Source organism: Equus caballus, chromosome 10 (genome assembly GCF_041296265.1).
Source record: "Equus caballus isolate H_3958 breed thoroughbred chromosome 10, TB-T2T, whole genome shotgun sequence".
In the NCBI taxonomy this organism is placed as follows: Eukaryota; Metazoa; Chordata; class Mammalia; order Perissodactyla; family Equidae; genus Equus; species Equus caballus.
In genome coordinates, this window is record NC_091693.1 from 26,543,738 (window position 1) to 26,554,405 (window position 10,668).

The 10,668-nt window shown below is 48.7% G+C and overlaps 1 long non-coding RNA gene across 1 annotated transcript; it reads left to right on the plus strand.

The window, feature by feature from the left end:
- Nucleotides 1-2,400: 2,400 nt before the first annotated feature.
- On the plus strand, nt 2,401-9,145 carry LOC138915775 (uncharacterized). The gene is made up of 5 exons (XR_011422046.1): nt 2,401-2,646; nt 2,825-2,957; nt 5,557-5,683; nt 6,775-6,876; nt 8,461-9,145. It is a non-coding gene; the product is annotated as an uncharacterized lncRNA (long non-coding RNA).
- Nucleotides 9,146-10,668: the final 1,523 nt, after the last annotated feature.

A 10,668-nucleotide genomic window follows, 5' to 3' on the forward strand; every position in this document is an offset into this window, starting at 1 on the left:
TAGTGAAAAGCTGGTGAAAACGGAATCTTGGGATACACTCTAGAGAACAATGACTGGCTTTCAAATGATTTTATGGTTTGGCTCCGGCGACTCTAGCATACTGACTGCTGCTCTCAGCCTGAGGATGACCGTTCCGCTCCTTAGATAGACAGCAAGGAAAACATTCCTTGGAAACCAGCTGGGCTATTTCATTTGGCAGAAAGTTCTACGGAAGACCAGCAGGGGTCTCCTCCACTGCCGATGCTTGTTTGAAAAATCGTTCGTCTTCTCTCCTCCCTGGTCAAGATGTCTCTCTCATCCGGCCCACGTTTTCCATTCCTGTTTAGACTTTTTCATCTCCACCCCTCATCCAAACCGCCCTTGCCTCCGCCTGGACCAGTGCAGTAGCCTCTCACTGGGTCTCTCTTCCTCCACTGCTGCTCTCCTGTCCTCAGCTCCCCTCCTAGCAGTCAGGGGAAGCAGGTAGAAAAGAAAGTACATCCACGTCCCTCTTTCGTTTGCTCCCACACACACACAACTAAAAGAAAAAATCTTTCAGCTCCAGACCATGCTCAGAGTCACACACAGCCCTCTTACCGTGGTCTACAAGCACCTGGATGTTCTGGCCCCAGAAACCTCCCTGCTCCAGCTCCATGGGCCTCGTTCAGGTCCCTGAAGAAGCCAGTCTCCCTGCACCCGCCAGCTCCCCCTAGAATCACTGCATTTGGACCTCGTTCCGACCCATCCCTCTGACTCCACCACACCCCGCTTCTCCAACCTAACTCTTGTGCTCCACCCTCAAGTCCCATCTTGGATGTCACTACCTTGGCAGAGCCCCCCTGACACACACTGCATGGCTCCCCTCTTCTGTCCCCCCCTAACAACCCTTCCCCCCCCTTACTATAATACTCAGCACACTTTACTTTGCCTTCTTTTGTTTATTCTAAGATGCACTTCTTCTCCCCACGTTTTCACATCACTGAAATCAGGCTGAGTCTTGAATCCATGATGGTCATTCGTCAGTTGCCAGCCTTGTTCTCTTTCCTGGTGGGAAATGAAGACAGTCTTATCAGGAAGGACGTTCCAAGGGCTTAGAGGTTACCCCCAGGAGCCAGGGACAAAGGGACAAACCTTTCTTTGGGTGAGGTTAACCCTTTGCCCTGAGCGGCCCTGAGAAGGTGACGTCGGCTGAGAGAGGAGGGCTTGGCCAGCACACCGAGTCAGCGTGGGACGCTCGGCCACCGGGGAGAGTAGATGGCGTTCCCCAACACGGGAGGCACAGATTCCAGGGTGTTCGGAGTTGTCAACATCACCCCAGACGGGTGTTCTTCAACACATGAAACACGTGGAGCAGGGATGTGTCTGTCGGCCCCGAGCCAGCAAGCCCAGGCTGCTTCTCCTCCCTCCAGGAGCGTCATTACGCCAGCTGCCTTCACGCTCGCTCACCAAAAAGGAAGGTTATTTACTTTTATTTATAATTTTTACCTGTCAAAGGTTGGATACAACCTAGGCAGACATCCATGGGGAATAATAATAATGATATTTCTGGTTTAATCCATAAATGGAATATTGTGCAGCTGTTAAAAAGGAACATGGCCATGCTTTATGTTCCAATATGACCTGAGCTCCAAAATATATTTTGGTAGAAAATAAAAAACAAGATATGAAACAGTGAGTTTAGGATGCTAAATTTTGTATAGAAAATGGAAAACTGACACACATATTTACTTGTGTGTTCACGGGCTATCTGCCTGTGACCAGAGAGCACTGTCTGCATCACTGGGTGCCTCCTGGGAAGGGAGCCAGGACAGGGGAGAGAGTCTTTTCACTATATACCTTTTTGAACCTTTTGAATGTATTACTTATTGAAAAAATGAGTGGAATTAGATTTAAAATAAAAGTAACATTAAAAATAAAATAAATCAGCAGACACCCAGCCCTGTTTCCCCACAGCCTCTACTTCCTCCATCTATGAGTTTTTTCAACATGTTAACCTCATGGCCCATAATTCTCTCCTTAATATTTTTTATTTAATATGACTCCCTGCTTCTTTTTATTGAAATAGGCTTTTTGAAGGTAATTTTAGTATGTATGTATTTAGTGATGTATGTCAGTTATTTCTCAACAAAACTGGAAAAAAATAATAAAAAATAAAGGTAATTTTATTTTCACTCTTGGAAATGACGAGGGAGCAAGACATGCCCTTGGCTGGAATTTGCTGTTCCCTCCAGGTTGAGGAAACAGCAAGTGCAAAGCCCCTGAGGTAGGTGGCAGGTATGGGTATGTTCGAGGAGTCACAAGAAGGCCAATGCACCTGCAGTCCAGAAAGTGAAGAAGAGAGTGGTAGGAGATGGGGGCGCGTTGAGCAGTGGTGACTCGGCACCCTGGGGGATAAGAGGTCATTGGTGGGTTTCTAGTGGGGGACTAACATCAGATCCACGTCGGCACAAGCCCCGCCTCTGCGCTCTGGGGCGGTCTGGTCCCCAAGGCCTCCCACACTCGTCACTGCTGGTCTGGGAAGAGGACACCAGTTTGCGCTTCACCACACGGTCAGCCCTCGGAGGCAGCCAGTCTCCGAGAGGCCGGGCTTTGGTCCTACCCCAGGCGGTCTCGCCCCCAGGAGACCCTCGGCAGTTTCTGGAGATGTTTCTGGTGGTCACACTCGGGGTGAGTGTCCCTGGGGTCGGCAGTGGAGCCAGGAGGCTGCTCCGTGTGCTGCGGGCACGGCTGGCCCAGCAGGGAAGGTCCAGCTCACAGTGCACTAGCGCTGGGGCGAGATCCTGATCCCTCTGTCTACTCACTTCTGTTTCAGATTTCACCTTCTTTCCCATTTTTGTGTCTTTAGGTGCATGCGTGTGTGTATATTACATTCTACAGTCATGTACGGCATATACGCCTGACTGCATATACAGTGACGGTCCCATGAGATTAATACCACACAGCCCAGATGTGTAGCAGGCTATACCATCCAGGTTTGGGTAAGTACCCTCTATGGTGTTCACACAATGACAAAATCACCTAACACCTTTCTCAGAATGTATCCTGTCATTAAGCACCATGTGACTGTATTGATGTATCCTAGTGCCACACAATGGCTGTGTGCCCTCAGGCAAGTTACTTCACCTCTCTGGGCCTGGGTCTCCTCATCTTCAAATCAGAGATCATAAAGGTATGCACTTCTCACGGTTGTTGGGAAACTTAGTTAATATGGTAAAGTGCTTGTGGACAGGGCCTGGCCGGAGTAGTATTCAATCACCTGGTGACCAGAACAACCCCGCCTTCCTCAGTACCGTGCTAGTATCATATCTGTGCTATCATTGCCTGCGCTCTGTGGATGCTGGGGACTCAGTGATGTCCAAGGAGGCAGACTCCACACCACAGGGCCCGGGGTGGGGGGAGGCGAGGACTCCTGGCCAGGACCCTGTAGGGGAGGGTGCTGCCCCCCAGGGGGGCATGCTGTGTGATGTGCCGCCCCCCACGGGCTCAGCAACCCACAGCCGAGACTCAAGAATTCATTTTTCTTGAAGAGGAAGAACCAGGATGTTAAGTCCTAGCCCTGCTCCCTCCTGGCTCCCGGACCCCATGTGAGAAATGTGATATTTTCGAGCATATGGGGAAGCCATTCCGGTTTGAACCTGCTTTGGCCTGAATTTTATTTGAACCGGAGCAGCCTGACTTACGGCCTGTCAGACAGACATGGTACATCTGCTCTAATCATTACCCTAAAGCAAAGAATGTGCTCTTTGAAGATTAAAAAAACTGTCCTGCCTCCCTTCCTTTGACACCAGCGCTCTTTAAAGATAAGACTGGGTGCCTCCCTCCCACAGCGCCAAGGCCGCCTGGACTCCCGCCCGCGCCGATCTGTAACCAAACACCGCTCTGCTCCCTTGAGCCCATGTCCCCGCCGCCGTGCTCGCTGTGCGTCTCTCTGCTGGGAAATGGCGAACAACTGTGCCGAAAACCAGTGTTCCCTGGAGCGCTTTGCACTCCCAGCTCAAATAAAACTCTCTAGGTAGAATGATCATTGGTTATTGGCATTGACAGACCTGAAAGAACGAGTGGTTTCACTGCTCTGTGCCGTAGTTGCCCCATCTGGAACAAAGACATGTTACTGTACCAGCCTAGGAGCTGTTGTGAGGATCGAAGGAGAGATCCTTACAAAGCGCTCCACACGTTAGCTATTATTATGCTTGGTGCTGTTGTTGGCGAGCTAGACTCAGAGGAGCCGGTGGGGATGAGGCGGGCGCACACCAGCACAACACGGAGTGAGAAGCACAGCTCAGCGCGTTCAGAAAACAGAGGGGCCCCAGCAAGGCCAGGTATTTTCATCCTCCTGACCCTCTGCCCAGGCTCTCAAGGGACAACTGGAGTCGCAGGTGTTTCATGTGGTTCTCACTAAACACAAGGAACAACCAATACATTGTACGGGCTTGCACTTCAGTCAGGATCACCTGTTGATCTCCCTAGTGCGTATTTCTTTTGAGATATCCAGCTTTTTTTGTTTAGAATTTCTATGTTAAGTAGTTATTTATTGTCATAGCGATTATATGCACGTTTCCAGAATGTTTTTTGCTTTTTAAAAGAAACCTTTTTAAAAAAATGAGTGTGGGGCCGGCCCGTGGCCAAGTGGTTGAGTTCACACTCAGCTTCGGCGGCCCAGGGTTTCACCAGTTCAGATCCTGGGTGCGGACATGGCACCGCTCGTCAGGCCACGTTGAGGCGGTGTCCCACATGCCACAACTAGAAGGACCCACAACTGAAATATACAACTATGTACTGGGGGGCTTTGGGGAGAAAAAGGGAAAATAAAATCTTTTAAAAACTGAGTGATTCTTATCAGCTTGCTGGGGCTGCCGTGACCAAGCCCCACGGACGGACGGGGCTCTTCGACAGCAGGAGCTCACTTCCCCACGTTGAGGAGGCCAGAATTCAGAGATCAGGGCGGTGGAGGGTCGGTTTCTCCTGAGGCCTCTGTCCTTGCATATAGACGGCTGTCTCCTCCCTCTGTCCTCACAGGGTGGTCCCTCTGTGCGTGTCTGCGTCCTCATCCCCTCTTCGTATGAGGACACCAGTCACATCGGATGAGGGCCCACCGCAATGCCCTCACTTTAACTTACTTGCCTCTTTAAAGACTGTTTTCAAACACAGTCACATTCTGAAGTACCAGGATTAGGGCTTCAACAGATGAAGGTGGGGGAGACATGGCTCAGGCAATGACAGCCAGAACCCAGGTGGGCAGGGGAGCGGTGAGACAAGGCTGGGGGACTTGATAAGGCCAGACCTGGAGATATATTTAGGCCATGGTCAGTGGCTGCAATTTTGCCCCCAGCGCCACAGGGAGCCCTGATGGACGCTAGTCAGGGAGGGTGGTAGTCAGTCTTGTGTCCAAGCAAGACGACTCTGGCTGCCAGTGGGGCACTGAGGCCAGACTGGAGGCCGTAGGGGGAGGGAGGCAAAGGAACCAGACACTGGTAATGTCAGTAGGGTGGACGGGCCCGGGCAGAGAGGAGAGGGGGTGGGATCCAAGCCATCAGGCTTGGAAGTCCTTGCTGTTGACCACTTCTCTCCCCCTGGCAGGATGGGACAGAGCGTGGCAGAGACGACTGCAGCCCTGCCTCTCCCCCGTCTGCTCCCCTTCTCCCTCACCCAGGAGGATGGAGTCCATGGCCACAAGCCTTTGTCTTTCTCAGGCTCTGCCCATTGGGTAAGTTGTCGCCCCCTGGGTGGGTTTTGAAGTCACTCCGTGATAGTCTCATGACGCCCTCTGCTGGCCATGCTTTTCAGCATGTGACAATGATCCTCCCTGAGCAGTCCAACGGGGCAGCCCTGTGCTGCGGCAAGACTCGAAATGTGGCTCATGTGAACTGACATGTGGCATAAAGCATAAAACACACACTGGATTTCAAAGACTTTGTATGAGACAAGAAGGTGAAAGATCTCATTGACAATGTTTTATATAGACTACATGCCGATTACGTGATAATATGTTGAATATATTGGATTAAACAAGATATGGTCTTGAAATTAATTTCACCTTTTTTTTTTTTTACCTTTTTGCTGAGGAAGATTCGCCCTGAGCTAGCATCTGTGCCAGTCTTCCTCTATTTTGTATGTGGATCACTGCCATAGTATGGCCACTGATGAGTGGTGTAGGTCCAAGCCCAGGAACCCAGGCTGCTGAAGTGGAGTGTGCCAAACTTAACCACTAGGCTGGCGCCCTCTTTTTTTTTTTTTTAGCTTTTTAAATGAGGATACTAGGAAGTTTTAAATTACATATGTGGCTCACATTATATTTCTTTATTTCTCACTGGTCTAGACTGTTATAAATGTATGTGTATATACCAGGGTTTCTCAGCCTCGGTACTACTGACATTTGGGGCCAGATCCTTCTTTGGTGTGGAGGCCGTCCTGTGCATTGTAGGGTGCTGAGCAGCATCCCTGGCCTGTGCGCACTAGATGCCAGTAGCCCCCCTTCCAGTAGTGACAACCCAAAATGTCTTCAGACATAGGCAAATCGTCCCTTGAAGGACAAAATCAACCTCAGTTGAGAAATATTGATTTTTTATGTAGATAGCTTTTATATATGTTGATTTTATATGTAGATATGTTGATTATTGATTACATATTATATATTGAAATATACACATATATTTATGAAATGAAAAAATATATAGGAAATATGACTTCCTGAGTCCCCATTATGTGCGAGCTTTGTTGAGTGCTCACACGTATTTTTCTTTTCAGCCTTCACAATGGCCCCATGGGGTGGGCGTTATGATTAGCCCTATTTTGCAGATGAGGAGCCTGAAGCACAGCGAGCTTAAGTGACTGGCCTTGGGGCGCACAGCTAATTACCCCAGATTCAAACAGAGCCAAACCATCGGTGGAAACAGCGAGGTAACAGTGTGCCCCACACCCACGGACTGACCTATAAGAACCCAGGATCTCCATCTAACGTACACCATTAACAACACTGTGTCGTACACTTGACATTTGCTAAGAAGGTAGATCTTAAGTGTTCTCACCACACACACACACACAAGAAGAAGAAAGAAAGCAATAGTAACTGTGAGGAGACAGATATGTTCATTAACTTGATTGTAATGATTATTTCACAACATAGACATATATCAAATCATCGCGTTCTACACCTTAAGTGTATACAATTCTAATTTGTCAACTATATCTCGATAAAGATGGAACAAGAAAAGAAGCCAGGATCCCCATCAAGTGGTGAATGTGCCCCATCCCTGTCCCAGAAACCGAGGCCTCCCGTCGGAGAGGAGTACGAAGGAGATGGGAGCCAGGATTACAACTTTTGTCTCCCTTGGAGGCCAGAAGAATCTAGAAAATATGCTCCCTTCCAATCACCTCCTTTGAGATTATGGTATAACAGGAAAGCACAGATTCATCCATCTGTCCATCCATCCATTCACTGATTTGTTCATTTAAGTCCGGTTATCTGGATCGTAGGCCACTATGTGCCGGCACTATTGAAGGCACTGAGTCTAGACGTAACTAAGATAGATACAGCTCCGCTCACAGAGGTTGACTAATATCGAACAGGAGAGAGGGACAATATGCAAGTAAATAAAAAATAAGATTGCAGAGACAGAGAAGTTATTTGGAGAAAATGTCTTATTTTCTCCAAAGAAGGAAAATGTGATGAGGACAGTGGAAGATTCTAGAAAAATTTTTTCTAAGATAGAGCCCACAGATCTGCATGTTTAGCAAACGGCATCGTGGCTGGTGACCGTGCAGGAGGAGATGTAGGGCCCCCCTTGAGAAACTCTGGCCAGGACCAGCCAGGCGCTGAGCTGAACGCTGGGGAGGCGGCCTGAGTCAGTTTTCACCGGGGCCCCATGAACTCGCGCTTTTCTCCATTGCGGAAGCAAGATTCAGAGTCAGAGGGAGAAGCCGCGTGCCCACAGCCCCCTTGTCAGTGCTCCCCTCCACAACCTCAGGCAGCCCCTGCTGGAGTCTAGGCTGGGATTTTGAATGCACACGTACACACAGGCTAACGCCTGAGCCCGGAAAATTCCAGCTCCTGTCGTAGGCCCCCTCTCTTCCCGGGCTGGCTGCGGTTTCCATAGCAACGCACGGTCGCTGGACGACAGCTCCTGAGGCTGATAAACACCCGAGCAGCCTGGTGGGGGATGGGGAGGAGGGGCTCTGACGCAACCCGCGGGGAGGGGTCCTCATTAGCAGTCCACTCACGACTGTTTTGCAATTAAAATGCATCCTCAGGCAGGGGTCTTTGCAGAAAGGAAAAGAAAAGAAAAGCTCTACGCGGGTCTCTGCACCCTCTGTTGGAAACCCCACAGAGCCCCAAAGAGCCCGTGATACAAACCTTAGCTGGTCTCCAACTGCATTCATTCATTAACTAAATTGCTTATTTATTCCACAAATATTTGACTAAATAGATGAGGAACACAGGTAATTCTATTAATATATTAATTCTATATGTATTTTAACGTCCAGGCTTTGTCTTGGCGATTCTGTGGGGATGCACACCCCCCGTAGCGCCGCCTTCGCCGATGCTCAGCACACCGCAGACGCCTCAGCGCACCGAAAGAAACATAGAATGGGACAGCCGCCTCGACCGGTTCTGCGGAAACAAAGCCATCAATATTGTTTTAAATTTCGCTTCTTCCTTTTTAAATGGTGGTGCATTTTAAACGATGATTACATCTTAGCTGGGTGAAAGTAATAATCTTATGGGAAATACAGTGTAGGGAGATTTCACCCTTCCTCTCCGTCCCAGCCCACCGGGTACCCTTCCTGGCAGCCACATCTGTTACACATTCCTGAAGGGGTAGTTCTAAGCACATGGCATTGTCAGCCCCATTGCCCTCCCCCCCTTTTTTTTTTAACAGGATAGTACTTTTTGCACCCATTTTTCTGCAACTTTCTATGTTCAATTTAATGTGAAGACTGCACAGCAGAGGTGAAAAGAACGGACTGAACCCGACTAAGTTTGACTCCGGCCTCTCCTCTTGCTGTGCTGGGACTCTGAGCCAGTTGTTTAACCTCTAGTGCCTCATTTTCCTCAGCTCTAAAATGGGGATTGCCATGAGGGTTGCATGAATGAAAATCTGCAAAGCACCTAGAGTGGTACCTAATAAAACACACATATGCGTGAAATAAAATATGTAAATCTTGGAAATGTCTCCATACCAGTACTTAAGAGGCTCACTCATTTTTCATATAGATTCAGATTATCCCATTGTGTGGATATCCCATAGCTTATTTTATTTTTAAAGACTGGCCCTGAGCTAACATCTGTTGCCAATCTTCTCTTTTTTTCTTCTCCTCCCCAAAGCCACCCAGTACATAGTTGTATATGCTAGTTGTAGGTCCTTCCGGTTGTGCTATGTAAGATGCCGCCTCAGCATGGCCTGGTGAGCCGTGCTAAGTCTGCACCCAGGATCCAAACCGGCAAAACTCTGGGCCACCAAAGCAGAGCACACGAACTCAACCACTTGGCCACAGGGCTGGCCCCCTATAACTTATTTAACCTGTCCCCTCCTCATGGATATTGAGATTGTGTCCAATTCTTTGTTATAACAAATGATGCTGCTGTGACTTGCCATGCACATGTGCTATTTCACACTTGTCTAAGTGCATCTATATTCCTGGAACTGGGATTGCTGGGTCAAAGGGTACAGGCACTCCAATTTTGCATTGATAGTGCCAAATTGCCCACCATAAAGGTTGTGTGTGTTTACATGCCCACCGAAAATGTGTGAGCACTGAAGCAGCATTGAAATCCTGGGAGATTTCCAGTTTCTCTTGAAAAATCAAAAGATCCAGCAACACTGGGTTCAATTTCATGCCTGGAAGCCATTGGATGGTGTCTAGAAGCAGCTGCCCACTTCAATAAAACACACTTTCTCCCCTTTGCCACACTCCCCACTGCTCCCTATTATTTCCCAATGCCCAGACTCTGGATCAGTGTCCAGTTTATATTGTGCTTGAGGTGATAGTTCCCTTTCCATGGGAGATATTACTCTACACCCTTGAGAACACTGGGGCCAGACTGAGAGGGTCACTTATTTTAAGAAAATGCAAGACCTTTTCCAAAATAGTTGTGCCATTTTACACTCGCATCAACAATATATGAAAGTTTTGGTTGCTCCAATCCTCACCAGCATTTGGTGTTATCAGTCTCTTTATTTTTGTCCATTCTGGTGAGTGTGTGGTGGTAGAGTCACTTTTTTTTTTAAGAAAAATGAGTGAGGGGGGATGTATCTTTATGGAAATAAAAAATCTTCCAAGCTGTTTAATATGCACGAGCCACAGTGCACACTCTTCCCTCACGTGCCCTGAGTAACCTTCAGGGACTTTGAGTTGGGGACCTTTGCCATGGGCTTCAGAAATGTCTGGGAGCTCAGAGTGAACTCCTCTTCCTACTGAGTGAGGCCCGCACAGGCTGCTCTCCCCGTTTCACTGGTCCTTTCTCTTGAGTCTGGGTTCAGACAGTCTAAGTCCTCATGACAGCTGAATAGTGAATGCCAGTCTTGCCCGCCTCGCCCAGCCTGCCTTCCTTGATGGTTTGCCCTCCACAAAGGCACCCTCGGCCGTCCCCTCCATTTCCCAGGTCATTCTGCCTCTCAGAAATCTTCACTTCCTCCAACAACTCACTGATGCTTCCAGATGTTCACAAACATTTGTACATTTCATGCACAC